This window comes from Catharus ustulatus, chromosome 10 (assembly GCF_009819885.2).
Source record: "Catharus ustulatus isolate bCatUst1 chromosome 10, bCatUst1.pri.v2, whole genome shotgun sequence".
Classification (NCBI taxonomy): domain Eukaryota; kingdom Metazoa; phylum Chordata; class Aves; order Passeriformes; family Turdidae; genus Catharus; species Catharus ustulatus.
Window position 1 is genome coordinate 18,133,484 of NC_046230.1, and position 20,344 is coordinate 18,153,827.

Genomic DNA, 20,344 nt, shown 5'->3' on the forward strand with positions numbered 1-20,344 from the left:
AGAGCTGAATCTCTTTAATCTCTTCTGTGTGTGTCTTTAAAACTAATGTAAACTCTCACATTAGAGTCCAATGAAAAATTCCTGTGCTGGGCTGAGCCACAGGTGAATAAGGAACCTTGGTAGTTTGAAGCATCAATTGTTTGCATTTGAAAGGTATCCAGTGTGACTGGCTGATGGCTGATGGCTGTAAGCACTTGAACTTCACACTGATAAATGTTGATGGTTTAAGATAATGGATTTTTGTTAGTGACTGAGTCTAAAAAGGGAAAACAGCTTTCATTAAAGGATTCCTTGTGATCTTTGAGTGCACAAAAAAACCCCAACCAAACAACGTGCCCCTTCCCCTCCCTCCCACCAAAAAAAAAAAAAAAATACAACCAACAAACCCCAACAACACAAAAACAAAACCCAAGCAAAACCTGTAGAATATTACCAGAGTTGTTCCAGGACAAGAAATATCAGAGATCCTCCTATGCTGAAATACAGTGGTATTAACCAAAATTGACTGTGTAAAAGGAGACATCCAGTCTGACCTTGCTGCCAGGACTTTTGAAATGAACAGCAAAGTATATCCTGGTCCAGTGGCAAATCATCAAATCTAGATTAGATGATAAATCTTTAGATGAAGAAACATTCCTTCTCCATTCATTATGGACACACCCAGACAGCTCCTACAAATTAAAGGTGAGGAGATGAATCTACCTTTAGTGAAAAACAGTTTCTTCCTTTCTTCCCTAACTTACCATCAAAGCCAATGGAGAGACATCTCAATCCAGAGCTCCCAGAATGGGGATATGATAGGACACTTCAGGTGGTAATCTCTGGATCCAGAAGATACCATCTAAGGTAGATGTTTTCCCTCATGTACAGCGCAGTCACTGGCAAAGCCCAGCCAACCCTGATAATCAGATAATTCCCTTTTTAAAAACAGATTTAATCTATCCTGTACAATGAATATTTTCTTGAATTATAAAAACGTTATGCCTATTGTTTTGAACAAAATCCTGAGTCATCCTTAGTTGACCTAGTTGACATTTTAGTAGTTTCTCACATTTCTGCATTGCAGTGCTTTTACTATATACCTACAACAATGTTATAAAGATCAAGGGCTCAACTTGTTACAAGAAGGATACCTGTAAATATTTCTACAGGCTTTTATGGATAGTGATCCAAATTCTGTGCTCACTTTTCTCTGGATAAGAAGGAAAGATGTTCGTTTAAAGCCTGTTAGATAATTATTTAAATTTACATTTCTTGAACACTTATTTGTGGTCCAGAAGTTAATGTGATTTAGAATCTTATAAAATGTGCTAAGTTGGCTTAAGAAGAGCTACACAACAATTCCATCTAGATAACATGTTAAATTGGAATAAAGTTGGATTAACTCACAAGAAAAACCACCAAAAACTCCAGATTCACTCCAGTGACCAGTGATTCACCCCAGGCTGAATTTCTGTTCAAGGAAGATTTTCAAAGTTACTGAAATTCTGGCTGTTGAGCAATTACTCATCTGCAATTCTGAAGGACATTCTTCACATTCCCCACTTCTACTAAGAGCTAGTAAGTATAAAGAAATGAAAGGAATAAGCAAATGAAATACTTGATCCTCTTACCAAAACACACTAACAGCTAATCATAATGCAGTCCAGGAAGGTGCACTGCCATAATGTATTCAATAATGTGTTAATGTTCCCATTGCCATCAAACAAAATCTAAAAAGAGATTTCTAGATAGACTACAGTTAGTATCACTTACAGGAGGCCTTGCTTCTCTCTGTGAGGCCAGACCAGCTGGGGCAGCCTGTTGACTGACTGCAGGGATTTTCATCCAGCTCACAGTCAGTGAAGCAGCTGCTGCTTTTGGTTATTCTCTAGGGCTCACCCGCGGAATTTTCCTTGGATGGAGGCCCTGACCACCCGAAAGTGGCAGGCAGGTTCTTGGGCTTCTCTGCTGCTTTCCTGGCCAGGGGATGCCAGTTGGATGTAGAAGAATGGGTCAAATGGTGTGACAGCAGTGGGAACTGGGACATGTTTTTCCACAGGAGAGTTGTAGAATAAAATAATGCCATTGCTACAAATTCTAAGTCCAGTCTTTTCTAGTTCAGATTATCTTTAAGCATGGTTGAAATGCTTTGCAGCCTTCATACTATGAGCAACCTACATTTGAATGCTTTTCTCACAATACAGTGTTCCCTCTTAGAAAGAGGAAGCAATCTCAGAGTTTGGGACTGGGGTTGCCTCACGTAGTAGTGTACTGTGATTTAGTTTCCAGTTGGTAACATAGAAATAATAATTCCCTAGCCAAAGGGGGATCTTGTGAGGATGAACATGTGTTAGGCATTCAGTTAGCAGAGATACCATGGCTGAATGCATGGTTATCGGAAATGCTGAGAGGATCTTGCAATGTTCTGTTGTCTGTCCCCTTGTCCCAATATAGTGTCATGGCAGGTGACTTCTAACCCTCTCCTAGACTATATTTACATGTGCCCTATTTGCACAGCCTCGTTTCATGTCTAGGTTTAATGTTTGATACCCCTTCTCAGGACTCACCTGCACAAACAAATCTGTTTTCACACTTTCCCTGTAGTTGCTTGAGATTCTTAAAGAGCAGGTTCCCTTCCCTTTTATCATTACTCAGAAGTCCTCAAACAATTTGCTCTCATCGATCTGTCAAGGCAAGCATACTCAGATGAGATACTTCAAACAGTATCTTCTTCCTTTTCCTCCTGCCTGTCCTCTCTGAGCAGTCTGTACATACAGACAAACTCTAACTAGTTGATGCCTTCAAAATGCATGCCCAAGCCTCTGTTAAAATCTGCCCCCCCTTGCTCTGAAGCTGAATGAGTTGCAGAGCCTCTAAAAGGATAAGGCCTTGACTACTGGAGTTTTCAAAACTATGCATCCCTTTGATCCCTTTCCCAATATGCACAAAATACTAAAATTCTCTCCTGGATTTCATTACACATAAAAAGACATGAAAGTGCAATTTGCTCCTTAATCATCAGCAACTACCCATCAGCCTTAGCTCCAAGCTAGACCATTCTGGCCACTTCAAGAAATGGTTTTGAAATTTCCATTTCCAGATTGCCCTGGCAGGTATAACTGTGACTTTGCAAACAGCTGCAGCTGTGTGTGCTAATTGCTTTCCTCTAAATTATTTAGGAGACTTTTTGACTGATGAGATTTCTCCCAGCAGCATGTGCTAACCATTGGCAGTGGGCTCCTGAAGTGGTGGAACTCCATCACCTGCCGAGCTGCAGAAAAGCCAGCTGTTAGCAGGCACTGCATCTCCTCTGTGCACTGAGCTGGGAGGGCAAGCTCTACCTGCTTTCAGCTCCTTTTCCAATGACTGCTCAACAGAAATTTATGTGTAAGCATTATATCTGCACATAACACACACTCCCTACTTTTGGGATTAGATCAGAGAATACTGGAGACTGCCTAATTTAGATAAGGCAGAATATAGGGTGTCAATGACTTGTGGAAGACAATCCATTTCACTAAACAGGACTTTTCAAGCTCTGGTCCCAGAGGCAGCAGGGGTTCTGTAAAATGCAATTAGGACAGCTACAAATCAATAGGCTTAAATTCACCACATAGAAGGTAGCAGATTTACTGGAAAATTTTTACAAGGTACATAAACTGAAAAAGAATGGAAAACACGACTACAGAGAGAACAAAATATTTATAATGACCCACCACTTTACCACTGCTTTTTCCTGGAGGGCTTATCTCTGTCATCCAGCTAAAAACTACTTTAAAAGCTATGTCTGAAGGTAACCATAAGCCCTGTCAGTTAAATAAAAAACCTGGTATTCCAGAGTCCAGCAATTTATGTCAGTATTTTTCCTTTCCCTTTCACATATGTATAACTGGTAGGGAGAAGCAGTTAGAACCATGTTGGGTAGAAGAGAAACTTCATGTCTGGAGTTGCAGGAGCTCAACAAGGAGTAGCCAGAGGAATGAAGCAAAGCAGCCTGTTAGAATTACTGCTCACTAATGGTGCTGTGATTACCTTCCCAGGAGGCTCTCAAGGTTGTTGGGTGAGCTACTGATGTGACATCTTCATGAGTTTCACAGCTGTGTTTAAGTTTAAACAGGATTTAAACAGGATTCTCAGCCAATCTCTAGATGAAATTGTGCACTGGGTATTTTCCTAAGCAGTAGGGAATCCTGCCCATTCCGTAAATTTTAAAGAATTTGGATTTACCTTGTGCTCATTTATTCTGTATATGCCAGAAGATCCCATGTTTTCTGTACAAAAGTGTACTGATCTCAGATACGGATGTTCAGACAAGAAAGAGATGGTGACAAAGGGGGCTCTGTTGTTTCTCAGAGGTGAGCTGGTATTTCAGAGCCAGGTCAGATATTCCTGAGCAAAGGTATAAACTGAATTGTTGTGGAAGTGTGCAGAGGACAGCACACCATAATCCAGCTGTGCATAAGGTCAGGAGGAGGAAGGCAGGGCAGAATGTGCCATTGCTCCAAGAGCACCCAGAAGTTTCATTTCCTTCCTCCTTTCTCCCATGCAGTGGAGTTGACTCAGTGGCTGTGTCCTGTTCAGTAGGTGGAATTTGGGAGTTGAAACAAATGTCCCACCTTCCAGGCTGCTCCCTCAGAGAGGTGAGCCCATGGACTCCCTGTACTTCCATGAAACAGCAGCCTGGGGATTAGAAGTTGGCTTCCCTACGGAAGAAGAGGAGGAAGCAGGGAGGGGGGGAAGCTGATGCTGCCAGCCACCCATCACAGATGCAAAAGGAGACAGGACAGAAGGTATCTGTCTGGATCTGACACAGACTAACAGCATGGCACAGGTAAGGCTAGGAAGTCATTCATGCCTCATTTCTCCCACCTGTAAAGTATTCCTCCCCCTTCATCCCCATTGGCACATCATTATGACTGCTCAATTAATTAACGGTTTAAAAGAGCTTTGAGACATTCAGATGAAAGAAAACGATTTTTTTTGTATTTCTGCTTCTCCAAACTTGCATGTATAAACACCGAACTTTTTAAGTCCTTCACTGATGATGCAGATTTACTTCCTATTTATGGATAGGAAAGTTAAATAATGGAAATGTTAAAGCACACATTTTGAAAAACAGCCTCGGGTTCCAAGATCCTACTTTCTGCATGTTCAGCTACATAGGAACACAGCTTGCCTTTCACTCCCAATCCTACCTGTGAGCAGCCACGAGTGAAGACATTCACCCACAGGAGATCTTGTGTTCAGGACCCAAATCAAATTTCTCAAAACTGAACCCTCTCTAGGAAACCTAAAAGAAAACCCAAGAAAACCTGTCTGGAAGCAGCACACTCCAGAGCTCTGCCCACCACATCACACAGAGCACCCTTGTGTTCAGGCAGAGCTTTGGAACAACTTCGTTGTCACCGGGGGTCAGAACCTGGGATCAGACTTTGGGAACTGTCTGTCACATGGCTCTCCAGCACAGTGAGTGTAAATCAATGTATCACAGGAGTGACAGTTTCCTTGACCAAAACAATTAAAACTTTCACATAAAAATAGAATGCTGGAAGGAAAATCTGTCCATTATTGTCTTTAACAGAAAACCCAAGTTCCTGTCAAAAACAAGAGAATAGAGAATCTCCAGCCAGCTTTAATAGCAAGATCTTTTGAAATACTCAGCCATCTGTCACAGCAGGAGTGCTTGTTGTTCAGCCCTTCTGAAAAATTTGGCCTTTCTTTAGGAACATGATGCTTTTGAAACTCGGCTCTCAGGCCCCTCCTAGGAATGACTTCTTTCATGGAAGGTCCTGCTCTTTTTGTATCTACCACACAGGGCTAGACACAGCTGTCCTCAGTGAGGTGCAACCTGCCAGTAAAGCAGGTAGACATGGGCTTGAAGTGCAAAACTGGAATATTACCCTGAGCTAACCTTAAATCCAAGGAAAAAAGAATAGGTTATGTCCAGGACTAACTATATTTTCATTTAATGTTTCATATGAAAAACATTACAAACATATTTTAGCAAATTTCCATATGTGTGTATCTCATGAAAAGTGATCACAGAGTTCTCCTATTGCCCCTCCTCTGATTCTTCCAGTCCATTCTCTTCCTTCTCTCGCTATTGTTGACACTTTGGCCCATGTGAAGGAGAAGTAACAAAGAACTCAGCAATGAAATTAACTGTTCCATGCTCATAAAAGATTGTTAATAATAAAACCTCTGTTTGCGGTGGGAAAACAGCTTTCAGATAAAGATTTCTGGGGGTTAATAAAATCTGCTGTACAGAAAGGAAAATCCAGGAGCAAGTGAATCATTTCATGCACTGGGAGCAGGCAAACAGACAGAATCATGCACAGACTGCACTGAAACAGAATCACCCTGTAAACACCTGCATCTGGAACCTGCAGAGATTCTCCTCCACAGAACAACACTTTAAAGCAATGATGTGAAAACAGCCCAGCAAAGCAGAGCACTAACCTGGACATTTGCCCTTTCCTCTGTTGTATTAGAAGAACATGTTGCTGGTCTCCATTTTAACAAATATAGATTGAGTTCCTTGTGGTTCTCTAGGACAGAGACAAAACTCATGTTACCTTCAATGGAGCAAGACCTCCAACAAGTTGATGGGATATATAAGAATATTTTTTATTTCTGAAGTGGTCCAAGAAGCTTTGAAGTTACATTAATACCTCCAGATAGAAAATCACACAATCCCTCCTGCTGCAAAGAAAACCTCAGTAAAATGGCTACATGAAAGTCAACAGCAGAATTCCCACCAGTTTCACTGTGAACAAGACTTCAGGCCATAAATCTGTTCTGTAAAGGGCTTCCTACCAAATGTTTGAAAATTATTTTTTCCAAAGGAAAAAAATAAAGCTAATTGTTTCATTGTATTTTCTATAAAAAGCCATAACCAAACATTTCATTTTAGATTGGGGTCAATCCCAATTAAAAAATTTCCAGTTCTCACACACATTTTCACAAAGCAGTGGAACTCTGTTGGCTGACATGTTCTCTTGCTAAACTGAACTGACGACACACAAGGGCTTGATAATGCCAGGCAAAATGTTTTGAACTTTCCAACCCCACAAAAGAAAAAAAATCAGCACATCAAGGTTCTTCTCCAGCCCTCCCTCCCAAGTTTGCACAGTACAAATACATATGTTAATACTGCAATTTTTGAAAGATGTGTTTAAATTACAATTCACATCACAAATGGCTACCACCTGGCACAACCCTACCAAAGCTGAGAAGTTACTCTGGAAAACAGAGCATAATTTGGAACAGAATTCAGCCTGAAGAGCTCCATGTCCCAAGGAGCCCAACAAAACCTTTCCCTTGGCTCTGCTCATTCCTTTTCAGGAGGAGCCCAGCGGAAGGGAGGCAGTCAGTGTGACCGCCAGCTTTGCAGAGTCCGTGAAACTCTTGCGAGACATGACCCCTGTTCTGGCTCTTGGATTTCCAACAGAGGACTCTATTAAAAATTATCCTCTCCAGGGCCCCAACATCTTCACCTTTAACCTTTCTGAGTCATTAAAGAGTATTCAGCCCGTAATACAACAAATACAAACTTCCATTTGCTACATACAAAGCAAGCTTCCATCTGCTACGGCACAGCAACCTCAGAAGCTACTGAAACATAAAGTAATGGCCCAGACTTTGTTCTGCAAGGCTGAAGTCCCAGGAACTGAAAAGAACTTCAGCACTTGCTTGAGCTTAAGCACAAACTGAAATGCATGGCTGAATAGGAATGGCCTGAGGAATTATGCAAATGCTTAGCTGAATCCGGGTCCAAATATGAATTACTTTAAAAGACAGAGAAGCAAGCAGTGCAATTTAATAATTTTTATCTCCTTACCAAGAATGCACAAGTTCTTACAGCTAATATTACAGCATCTTCTGCTGCTGCCAGAAGCCAAATGACCTATTCTTTAACAGTCAAGCTCTCCTCATTTTCAAACTGAAGATTAGTCCATTTATGCTGAACAGTGGCACAGAATGACAATTTCATAATACACAGATTGAGAGCTATTCCACGCACATGTTACATTATCTTGCCCTTTATCCACTGCACTACCACTTGCAATTGACTGTCATGATAATAAGGTGGAGCTGCTCCTAATCTCCAATTTTATATGTTCTGGGATGCTGACAATTCATTATACACTGCCACAGAGTGACCAACTGGATCTGACCTTGAGTCTGAACACAGAATCTGAACTCCAGAAAAAGTGGAGACATAACTTATTCATCTGAGCAGACTTCAGTAAAGTTACTACACGAGCTGGGCACTTCCTTAAAATGCTGAATAAAATGAACCTCCAGCAATGGCACTGCCAAGGGCAGCCAGCACTTCCCAGCAGACTCTCGGCACTGTCCGCAAATGATCCATCCCATAAACATGAAGGCTGATGGTGAAAATTTTTCTACACATGACTAGTCCTTACTTCTTCAAATATTCTCCCAGACATGAGCATTTTCAGGGTCAGATCCCACAGCTGTACTGCTAACAGGCAATGCAGTAAGTGTCCAACACAGTTTCCAGCTTGCTCTCCTTGCAGGAATATCAGTGAATACATAATATAATCTCTGATTATGTCACCATAGAAAACTAATGCGCTACAGTAGGACATCATAACCCTTCCACACACTAAAGAAAGTCTTTATTTCACTGTGATCTGAGCAGAAGTGCATCGGAGAAAGTGGAAAGCAATTAATAAATTCTGCTACCAGAAAGAGGATTGTGGTAATTACAGCACAATTGCCACAGAAGATATACAAAAGAGCTCACTGAGAAAACATCCCAATTTAGAGTGCACAACTCCAGGGACTGCTTGCTAACAAAATACAGAGTATTTTACTTCTAGGTCACTGATTTCAATCTGGCCTCAAAGGAAAAAATGACTGGAAGTTAATGCCAGCTAACAGTGGTGTGAAAGCTGCAGGGTGGATCTCAGATCACTTCCTAGCAGATTGGAGGACACAACCCAAGTATTTGTGGTTTGTGTAAGTAATACGGCTAAAAATTCAGGCTGTGATTCAATGATACTGCAAATCCAGCTGTAGGACTCTTAGGACAAGGAGCTGATCTGACACACGCAATTCTGCTGATTCCAGCTTGTCTGAAACCTTTTGACAAGTTAACAGTGCACAAACAGGTGCTGGGGCAGATCAGATATCATTATGCTCTTTACAGCTGTAAGAAAAATCCAGGTTGTGTGTGCCAAGCAGTCCAACAGGAATGTAGGTAAGTGCCCGCAGCTCACTGAGATCCAGACTGCCTGGTATCAAGGGTCACCAGTCCGTGCCCTCCAAACTTCATCCTTCAGTGACAGCAGGTGCAGGCTGTGTAGGAGCAGGCACATCACAACTGTGCTGTTTTACTGCTGCTGGTCGCTCTCTGAACCGGAGACAAGTGAAGGTGCTGTCTCCACCTCCGTCTGTCCTGCAAAAGGGTGGAGGGTGCCAGATGGTTTGCAAGTCACCCAGGGCACATAAAGCCACACAGGCATTAAATAGCATAAATAGCGAGGCATTAAATGACACCATCCCTGCTGGCACCACATCCCTGCTCATCAGTGCTCCATTCATTTAAACACTTTAAAGAGAGCAGAGAAATAGGAGATTAGAGAGATGTGCTGCTGCCTTTGATAAGCCTGAAAATAGAAGCAATGTTTGTGTTAATCCTGTAGCAGTAATACAGAAAAGGCACGATTAACTGCAGTTGCAGGAACAGCCTAGTGCAATCTATTTTCCCAGTGAATTTCTCCACGGAAAGATGGGTCACAGGGCACACCTGCAAAATTCATCCAGGCGTTTGTATCTGCATTGTGTCCATGGCCTCTGTTCCAACAGATGGTTGGCCAAAGGATTTCTTCTCCTTTTATTTTATTTTGGTTTTTTCTGAACACACAGGAGCAGAGCAAGCCCTCCTGCCAACAGCCAGTGAATGCAGAGCATTCAGCAATGAAAGGGTGACCTTGATTAGTGTTTAATGTGTAAAAGCCAGTTACTTTTCAGCACATAATAAAGTAGAAGAGTTCTGCTATGATCTGCCAGAGTTGTTCAAGCTGCTCTGAGGAATACTCTTGGAGATGCTGTCTGTACAATCTCTGCTCCAGGCACCGGCTAATCCTTGGTCCCTCCACCCAGGTGGTTTCTCCTGCTTCACTGCAAGATTGCTCCTAGATAAGAGTAGCTACTGCTTATTACAAAACAGGCTATCCCTTATTCTGCAGCACAAATCTTAGGGCTACTCTACCTGACTTGTACCTACAGACAGAAAATGAAGACAGCTTTTAGATTCCTTATTTTCTGTCTTATTTCCTTTTAAAATGATGATATTCTGTAAGCAGTATCTATCCCTCATTGCTACTAGTAATGGAGTGAGCAGCCCTGTAGGTAAGAATAGAAGAAATTCTGGATCCACTGATACTGAATGAAAATATCCTTGCTGAGTGTTCCCCTTAGAACTCTACACCTTTGGGAGAGAAGCCAAAAGAAGTTGGATTAGCTGGAGTGAAGGCTTGCAAGATCAACTGTAGCTTGGAAAGGCAATACCATCATAAAGGTGCTGCTGAGAATAGAGAGGGATTAACACGGTGTTTGAATGGATCCACCAAGTCTTGGGATGAGGAAACACGAACAGTGTTGGCATTATGTGATTGTAATAAAATCAGGCTGATGATGGAGAGGGGGGAAAAAGTGATACCTCTTCTCTACAAAATAACGAGAAAAGAATGCTGGCTAAAAGACTGCAGTCCCTGTGCACACAGCCACATTTCACTGAACTGCAGAGAAAACCCCCATTCGGGACAGACTCTGCGTTAGCAGAAGCCACAGAGGAACAGGAATCAGGAACTGGAGGTAGCAGTACAGAAACAGAATAAACCAAGGAGTTTCCACGTTCTTTAAAAACCTAGGGCACTCACAGGACAAAAGCTTCCCTGGGGGCATGGGAGGGGGGTAAAATCCGTGCTTTGAAAGGGAAAAAATTCACAGCTTATAAAAAGGAGGGTGGGAATCACAGATCTGGAAACCAAATGCATACAGGACTGCACTCAGTGCAGGGGGAGGGGTGTTGCAAATGGGAGGAAATATTTTTGTGCTTTTCAGAGATTTCTAAACCCATAAACCTACAGCCTTCACTTCCATAAGGTATTCTGTCCTCTCTCTCTCTCTCTTCCATTTCAGAGCTTATCTGGAGAGGAAAATGTTAAGCTATTAGCATTAAAAAAGAAGGAAAAAAGTTAAGGTGTTTTTAATTTTAAAAAGAAGAAACTTCTTTATAGCTGCATAATCAGTTAGAAGTTGCCTGTGGTGTTATGTCCATGTGCTAAGTTTCCTTAGGGATCCACTTACATCTCCATAATCATCTATTTTAATTATATGATGCCATAGGGTATATGATACTGTATGGACAAGTAAAGAGACAAGGAGATGACAGTGGGACAGAAAATACAGCGACCACATTTCCATCAGCAAAAATGACTGTTGCATACAGTCATGAGCATGGGATAGAGGAGGAAAAGTCATGTGAAATGAGTTACTTCAATCCTTCAAGTCCCTAAAATAAATTCCTTCAATCCCTTGTGAGGCAGATTTTCTCTCTCTTCTGTTCCACATCTCAAACCCAGTATGATTTCCTGCTCCAGTCTGTGGCAATACACTTCAAGCCAAGGCATCCATCTTCTCCAGACTATGATCCCAAGTCTCTGCCGTTTCAGAAGCTCCCACCTCACAGCAACCCCCCAACTCAAAATACCACCATTTCTCCAGCCTCCCTGTTATCATTTATGCATATACAAACATTGACATTATCTATACAAAAAAGATCAGGAACTTCTGGTATCTGAAGAATCCCAGATCGCTCATTCCAACCCTGAAATGTTCCCATTTCCTAACCTCATTTGCAATGGAGGTGACACAAAGAATGAGACTTGTTCTCATCAGCCACACCAGAAGGATCTCTATGCTGGAGAGAGATCAGGGGAATATGGCCTGTGCACAGCCAGATCTCTGAACAGCACATGCTGTTTATCACACCAAGCCAGAGTCATGACTGCATTTCTTCCTGGCAGATGAATCCTTTCTCTTCTCTTGTTTTTCTCCACCCATGGTTGTTGTGCTCTCCCAGCACCTCTCCAGAGAGCAGCAAAGACAGTGGTAGGTACAGTGGCAGCATATACACATTAGTCATATCCCAATGAGGTTTATTAGCTGCTGTGGCCCCCCATAAGCTTATGCAGATTTTGTAATGATGGATTCTTAGATCTCTTTTGGAGGTGAATCCCAGCAAACTACAGCACTGATGAAGGCACCAGACCAGGATGAAGCTGTCTCACCTTAGGGAGATCCTTAGGGACACCAGAAGGTGAAGGATCTACCTGAAAACAAGAGCAAGGCACAGGGAGGAATTTTCAAAAATTAAAATATTTCCAGCAGAAAGACAGACGGTGGCATGAGCAAGCTAAAACATCTGCCAGAGCTTGTCTTTCAAATGTTTGGTTCTGTCAGCAGAGCACATCCTACCACTGAAAGTCACTGAAAGTCAAATTGACAGTAACATTAGATGCTACAGATTGAGAGTGACTTGGATGGAAAGGAGTTTCCAAATCTGGAACTGCAAGTGCTCAAACTTAGTTACAGATTGAGCTTTAACTCCTGAGCACACTTGAACTTTGTTCTAACTATAAGACAAAAGATGCACAGGACAGAACTAAGCAGCTTAAAAAAATGCTGTTGACATTCACAATTTCATAAAGAATGGTTTCACCTACCAAAGTGAAAAGATGATCATGCAAGTGGGTAAAATATATTAAACCAGGAAAACAGTGCTAGCATTCCCCATAAAGAAAATATTCTGCAATTACCAAGAGACAGGATATGGATAAGCAGTTTTCAAGAGGAAAGCCCCTCTATCTCATTAAACAGCTGCTTTGCTCCTGCATTTTTTCCCTGTTCAACTCTTCACCTTTAATCTGCAATCCTCAGCTATGCTGCACACACCAAGAATGCAAAGCTGACAAGCACAGGAGGGCCTCCCTTATCAGCTTAGGATAAAAGCAAGAGATCGAAAGGATGGATTGTCTGTGATTTTTCACTGCAGACTGGTAGATATTTTATGCTGGTTTCAGACAGGCTAAAGATTTGGAGATCTGAAGATTCATTTATCTTGAAAGATTTGGAGAAATATTGGTAAAAAATAGCAGGTGAACTTGCACACAGGAAGGAAGAAGGATGGTGTGCACACCAGTGAGCAGTGTGACATGCAGGGCTGTGTGGCAGCAGCTGGGGACAGGGGGCACTGCCCTCCCTGCCCCTCACAGAGAACTGAGACTCCCAGGGCTGGCTGATGCTGAGAGGAAGATGCAAATCAATGGGTCAGTCCTCTCTCCCCACAGGGAAGCAAAACAGGGTACGTGCAGGTATAAACTCTGCAGTAATATGCCAGCAAAGGAAGTTTCTTCCTAATCCCAGTGCCTGCCTTGTGGCCTTTAGAAGGAGGATTTCGATTTTTCCTGAGGACAGCAGGTAACCCAGGACACTGCTGAGCCACTGCGGCAGGCAAGAGGAGCACAGAGGCTCCCAGGCACTCTTCCTTGCTGTCTGAATAAAACTCCTGAGTACAGAATAGACAGCTTGGTCAGGGCCTTCCTTATCCTCCCCTCCCTGCTGTGATCACAGGGAGCTCCCACTCCAGGCCTCTGATGTGTTGGCAGCCTCTATAATTTAGAGTAGCTGTGATTTATGGCTTGGACAGAGCCTGTACTTAGGGAGTACAAAGGTAGGGCTGGCCTGACCAGTATAACTGTGTCGTTTTGTATTGATCCAATGAGTGATGGAAGTGAAGAATTCAATGGCATTTGCTGTCTGTAAGGAACAGGGAAGGGATGGGGAGCTGGGGTGGAGGCAGGGATTTAATCACCCCTCACACCCAGCACCAGCAGCCAAAAGTGTGATGGTGACACTCTGTATTGATGGGGGAACCATCCTCAGCGACCTCCCTCTGCACCTCCGCTCAGTGAGGAAGGAAACAGGAACAAGAATGAGAACATTTTTTGAATGCTTCATCCTGCATTAATCACGTACCATATCCTTCTCCTGATCTAGTCTCAGGGGGAATGTCACAGGCACTGGAACAAGAGAAATGAGGGGAAGTTTACAGTTGCCTAAATCTAAGAGAGAGAGGTGTTTGTGGCACACAGCATGCTGTAGCTCCCACTATAAATTCATGGGCAGATTTCCAACAAGTAATAGGGAGCCAAATCCAAACTATTCAGTGAAAGGCTTGAGCAACCTTTAATCAGACTCCTAATTGGTCTTTTCCTCTGTTTCAACATTTGTTGTTTGAGGAAACCAACAAAAGTTCCCAAATGAGCTTTTTAAAGTGCCATTCAGGATATAATCAGGTCTCTTTGAAAAGGGACAGCTCTAAATTCAGTCATAAATATTTAATACTGTTGTCTGCCAAATTTAGCAAATGGTTTTAGTGGGGACCTGTATTTATCAAATTACCACCTTCAAGACAAATGCTTACGAGGAATGCTCAGTCTTCCTAGACCTTGCTCTGCTAATGAGGGCATGCCCCATCTTTTCCAAAACACCACTTCTGAGACAATGGTCCAATTTTTACATTACAGCTACGTCTGCCTTGTACTGGCTGAGTAGCTGTCATTTGGATTCCTCCTATCAACTCTGAATTCCCTTTCATCTGGGGCCTGTGTTATGTGATGGCAGCCCAGAGCAGTGACCTATGACTATGCTTGACTTCTTATCTCATGACATGTGGACTAACTTACAAATGCAGGTAATTAGTTAAAGACGTTTCATGACAAATTAGACTAATGGAATTGTAATGGTTAAATTAAGTCTTGGGGTCAGTTTTAAGGTCCCTTGTTAGGGGTGATAGTTAAAATGCAAGCTGTCAGACTCTGGGAAGTATCTTGTTTCTTTTAATAAAGTGTTCCTTTTGCATGTGAAAAGCCAAGGACGTAACTGCTTCGATAGGGTCTGATCCAAGGGAAACAATCTGGTTGGCAGTTTTTGGATAATTCCCCCAGTCCTGCCCCCAAACTGTGTCTGTCCTATAGGCAAGACACACAGTGGAGAAGAGCAGTAAATGTGCAGAAGGATCAAAGCACACAACTTTGCACTGCTCTGAACACTAATCTCTCACTCTCCCCTTGCACCTTTCAACTGAAAATTTCATCTGACATCTTTCTTCAGGGAGGAAGTTAATTTTGGAAAATCAAACAGTCCAACATAAATTAAACAGATAAATCATGTCCTGTTATCCACATCCTTCCTCCAGAAGGAGTCTGCAAGGCTCTCCCTGTAGGCCCTTCTAACAACAGAGAGACTTGATAACTCACACACTGCTTAGGACAAATGGGAAAGGAAGAGGCAACAAAATGGAAAACATTATTCTGCAATTTCGTCATTCCCCAGTGTGCCCATGTCCTGAGCACTGCCTGTAATTCTGTTTGTGCAATCTCAAAAAGGTACATTAGAGTGAGGAGAAGCAACAAGAACATCAGAGGTACCAAATGGCTTCTGTAGTAGAAGAGACTTCATACACAAGGACTATTGTTGGCTTGACAAACAACAGCTGGACTTGGATGTGATTGAGGTATTTAGCATGGAGTGGCATGGAGAAAGCAAATGGAGTAATTGCTCTTCTTATAATAAATACTTTTTACTTTTTTACTCTTTTTCCTTTTTTTGGTAGTTGAATGTGGATGTTCACTGTTGTAGAGTCCAAAGGAATAAGTACATTCAAAAAATCAGATAAATTAATGGGAATCTAACAGCCATTACATACTGCAATTCAGGTACAGCCTGGAGCTCAGGAAGTGCCTCCACATTGAGCACCAGAAGCTGGAAAGACATCAGAAAAAGGAGTCCTCTCCAGCACCATTTTGTGCTCTTTTCTTACCTTGCAGCCCTGCAGTGTGAGACAGGACACCAGGCTGGGCAGGGCCTTGTTCTGACTCAACAGGGACCTGGTTTTGGGCCTCTCCTCCCTGCAGACAGCATGTTCCTCACAGATAAGGTTAAGCCTCTTCCCTTCAAAGGCAGCCCTGACCTCTGATGGCCGTGGCAAGGAACAGCTCGGTTCAGAGCTGTGTCCTGCCCCAGGATGCGGTGCTGAGGGCAGGAGGGTCTCACTAGGTGAGGACATGCACATGCGACTCGGAACGGGAGGAGGTCCCTGGTTACACAGTCTCCGTTTTAAACTCCAAGCGCATGCTTTGATCTTTCCTTTTCCAACATAAACACAGAGCAGAGAACAGATTTAGACAGACATCCCCCGCTGAAACACTGCACTGTTCCCTGCCCAGGCTGAGAAGGAGACAGCGAGTGACACAAGGCAGCTGTTTGCTACATCCCTGCATCCAGTCTTTGGATAGAATGGCAAAAAAAGCACAGTGCAAGGTCCCCTAAGGAAGAGAGAGAGAGAAACGTGTTTGTGTTCAGATATCATTCCAGAGCCAGTCCGGGCATCTCTGGCAGGCACAGGACCCTTCACTGCTGTTTACTCTTGGAAGTAGGGTCAGTCTATTGAATTCACCTAAAAAGAAATAAATCTCCAAGCCACTCTGATTTGGTACTTCTGCTTGGTCTTCTGCCATTTAGGCAAACAGTGTCCTCCCCAATCCTACAATTACAGTGGCTGTAGGAGATGAGACCCCACAGTGCAGTCACAGTGTGCTCTCTTCCTGACTGGTGGCACTCTGTGCCCCTGGCTGCACCTCAGGGGAGTCCTGTAACAAACCTTTCTCATGGCTGAGTCTCCCTCCTAGGGAATCTACATCCTCAGAAAAACACTTCTCTTCAGATGCTTCACAGGACAGCAGAGCATGCACTGTACTTTCCCTGTATTCCCTGTATTCCATGTGTTGTGCTGGTGAGTAGTGAGCTCCCAAGGGCAGTGCATCACCAGCCCAAAGGATGGATGAAAGGGATGAAATGGATGAAATGGATGAAATGAATGAAATGGATGAAAGGGATGAAATGGATGAAATGGATGGAATGCATCAACTCCAGCTCACCTCGGGAGCCATGAGGCTGCAGCTCCTGCTGGGGCAGCTTGCACAGCCCACTCTGGAGCTCCCACAGTCCCAGCCAGAACTGTGCTGTCATTGCTTCTCTTCCCACCCTTTTCTCCCAGCATACACACACAGAGTAACAAGTCAGACTTTTGTGCTTAAAAGGAACGCTTAAATTGTTAATGTGTGTTGAAGGAAAATAATTATTCTTTAGTACACTTACTAAACTGCAGGGATGGAGAATTTAGGTATTCAGTATGCATGTAAGATACCAGTAAGCTGACAGGAGGAAATCAAGGCCAACATCCACTCAGTGCCTTGACTTGCTGTATCTTTCATTTCCCGAATTCCTGGCACATGTCATTCGTACTTTTTTCATATATGCATAAGGACGAAATGACATTTAAATGCAACAATTCTCCTCCACCAAAAAAGCAGGATCCAAAAGCCCATTAATAGAACGATGCAGAATTCATTGCATTGTGCATCCTTGTAAATATGCATGCACACTCTTTTTATATCAGTTCATGCACGTGAAATAGTAGTAAGTAGCAAACACAAAAATATAAAATGAGAACCTCATGTTGTTATTACACTACAGTTCTTCTTTATGTGAGAGCTTTTAGCATTAATAGCTAGAGGAGAGTACACACTAGTCACTCTGAGTTTTGAGAGAACTCATTAAGTTCTACTGGTTTCTATTACAGAGATGGGACTATTTGGACCTTGAAAGATGTGAATAATGATTTATTTGGAATATAAGAGAGAGGAAATACTTCCCATTAGTGGAATAGCAGCAGCTGTTAACTCTGTAGAGCATATATGTACTAGTTTGAAAAGTCTGTAGGTAGGGAAGATATTTCAGCCTCAAGTATCCTCATAAGACACTGACATACTTAAGCTGCAGTTTGCAATATGTTTGTAGAGTTAGTGCTTGACAGTTTTTTGGTTTAGTATTATTATACAGAAATGATACCAGGATGGTGTTGTCAAATAAATTATTATGTAAGATGCATAACCAATGGATATAATAGAAAAATTAATTTGAAAAATTGATAACATATCTGATCTAATCTAATATCTGTCTTTAGTTTTGCTTTGAGAGAGCCAGAAAGCATGGCTATTCAAGAGTTTGCCTTTGGTAGAATACTTACTCAATCTTAGTAATAAAGGATAATAAACACTTATCTTCATTGCTTCCACTGCTCAAAGATACAGATATTTCCTAAAATAACTTTGATATTTCCATGTAGGACGAAGCTAATTAGATTCACAGAGTCACAGAAATGCTGGTTGGAGGAGACCTCTGGAGATCTGCAGCCCAGCCTCCCACTCAAAGCAGGAGTGCTGCCAACACCAAATCAGGTCATCCATGGCTTGGCCCCACAACCTCTTAAAAATATATAAAGACAGAAATTTCACAACCACTTTTGGTGACCTCTCCCAGTGCTACACCACCCTCTTGATTAAGAAATCAAGTATGAGAAAGTCTGCTGAGAGTTGTAGTGCCTTGTAAAAGACTAATGAAGGTCAGCTAAATTTTGTTCTTAAGAAGGACACTGTCCCTAAAAGTCCTGTCTCGCTGTTAATTCTCACAGAAAGAGTAAAACCCAATTAAAGAATAGTATTTACTGGTCTATGTCTATTTTAATCTCTCAGTTAATATATTCTCAAAATCACTTTCTGATGGTATGGAAATGTTGTCAGTTCTGTCTGATGGAAGGAGAACTGAGGTGAACAGACACTGTGTATTCAATTACACAGCACAACCAAAACAAAGCTGGGAGCTGAATCCAGATTTCCTACGCACTGCATAACTGAGTTAACCACAAAATCACTTTAGGGTTACTTAGATTTCTTTTCCCACTAGCTACTGCAAAGGTAAGTTGCAAAAAGTTGAAATAAGTGTCCAAGGGCAGCAGGAATGATGACAGCCCTTGTCAGGATCTGAAATTTAGAACTGCTTTTTTTACTACATAAGAAAAATTCGTTTTTCCTTATCCCTGTAAGTATGGAGCTAACTCGGATCTCAGTCTGCCATTCTTTCACTTCATCTTCACTGAGATGAATCCTGAAGTTCCTCCTGGAGAATGTAAACTGAAGTCTTTGACTGGCACACACATTGACTTTAGATTTCTATCAGATTTCAAAGATGCCACTGGAACCTTTGAGAAGGGTTTAGACTTTAAAGAAACACTTAAAAATGATAAGTGATGATTGGAATGCAGCAGTAGGGGTGGAAAAAAGCAGGGTTCAGTGTGTGTATCTACACTCCTAAAATGCATCAGTTGGAATGTCATTGAGTGTTTTCCCTGAAGAGCAAAAGAACAGCCAGGTCTCTGTGCTCACTTCCTATCATTTTATTCCCCATCATTGCTGTGCCACAGAGTCAGCTTATCTAACAGTAGGAACTGCCTTAGTGGAACGAGGATTTACTCCTGAGAATGGGACCACTCAAGCTCCCGCAGAGGTGCTATTTTGTACCTGCAAACCTTCTCTGCACTCATCTCTGATAGCAGAGAGATGCAGGCTCCCATTACTATCTCTAAACACACAGTCCCCTGTTAGCCGAGATCATGCAGTGCCCCTTTTACTGCAGCAATGTAAACATTTACCAAGAGAAGACAAGGAAATATGATCTGACACAAGAAGATTAAGCTGTATGGGTTTTTCACAGGAAGCCAAGTCCTTTAGCTGTCAGGTAGAAGCCACAGAGTGATGTCTATTGTTTCTTAAAGAGTAATTACTTCTGATTGCTTCCCAGTACACTAATTTGTCTTGATTCAGAATGACAGCATAACCCAGAGCAGTGGATAACTGCATTACCTTACCTGTGTACAGGTTTTCTGGGGCTGCCAAGTACACCCATACTGGTTTGAGCAGCACTAGAGCATTGCACTCACACTTTGCAGGGCTGTACCCAGGCAGGAGCAAAAACTCTGCTCTGCCCACGAAGGGCAGTGCCCTCACTTGGTGCTGAGATGGGATCTCAGAAAATCCTGGCTGGTCAGGGATGGGGCTGGCTCAATAGAGCATTGTGGAAAGGCAAGGCAAGGGGACTGGAACAGCTGGTTCCTAGAAAGGAACAACTAACCTGACTGCAATTGCTCTTCTCTCATATTCTCATATACATTATATGTGCTGCATATGCTGCTACCTGAATCCATTCATGTGCCTATGAAAAGCTTTTTTCTAATTTCATCCACATAAATTGTTTTCTTCCAAAAGGCAGGAATAGAGAGAATAGAGGAAAAACTTGCTACTTCACAAAATTGCTGGAAATGTCAGAATACACTGTGGGTGCTACCAAAGTCCTATTGCTCAAGGAT

General features: G+C 42.4%; 1 long non-coding RNA gene across 1 annotated transcript in view; it reads right to left on the reverse strand.

Moving 5' to 3' along the window:
* Window positions 1-828: 828 nt before the first annotated feature.
* LOC117000553 overlaps window positions 829-20,344 on the reverse strand; it is a 118,980-nt gene continuing 99,464 nt past the window's right edge. Inside the window, exons 2-6 of the long non-coding RNA XR_004418813.1 lie at window positions 6,442-6,530; window positions 5,178-5,272; window positions 2,550-2,666; window positions 1,390-1,557; window positions 829-898 (exon numbers count right to left, since the gene is read on the reverse strand). This is a non-coding gene — a long non-coding RNA (uncharacterized LOC117000553). The remainder of the gene's footprint in view (window positions 899-1,389; window positions 1,558-2,549; window positions 2,667-5,177; window positions 5,273-6,441; window positions 6,531-20,344) is intronic.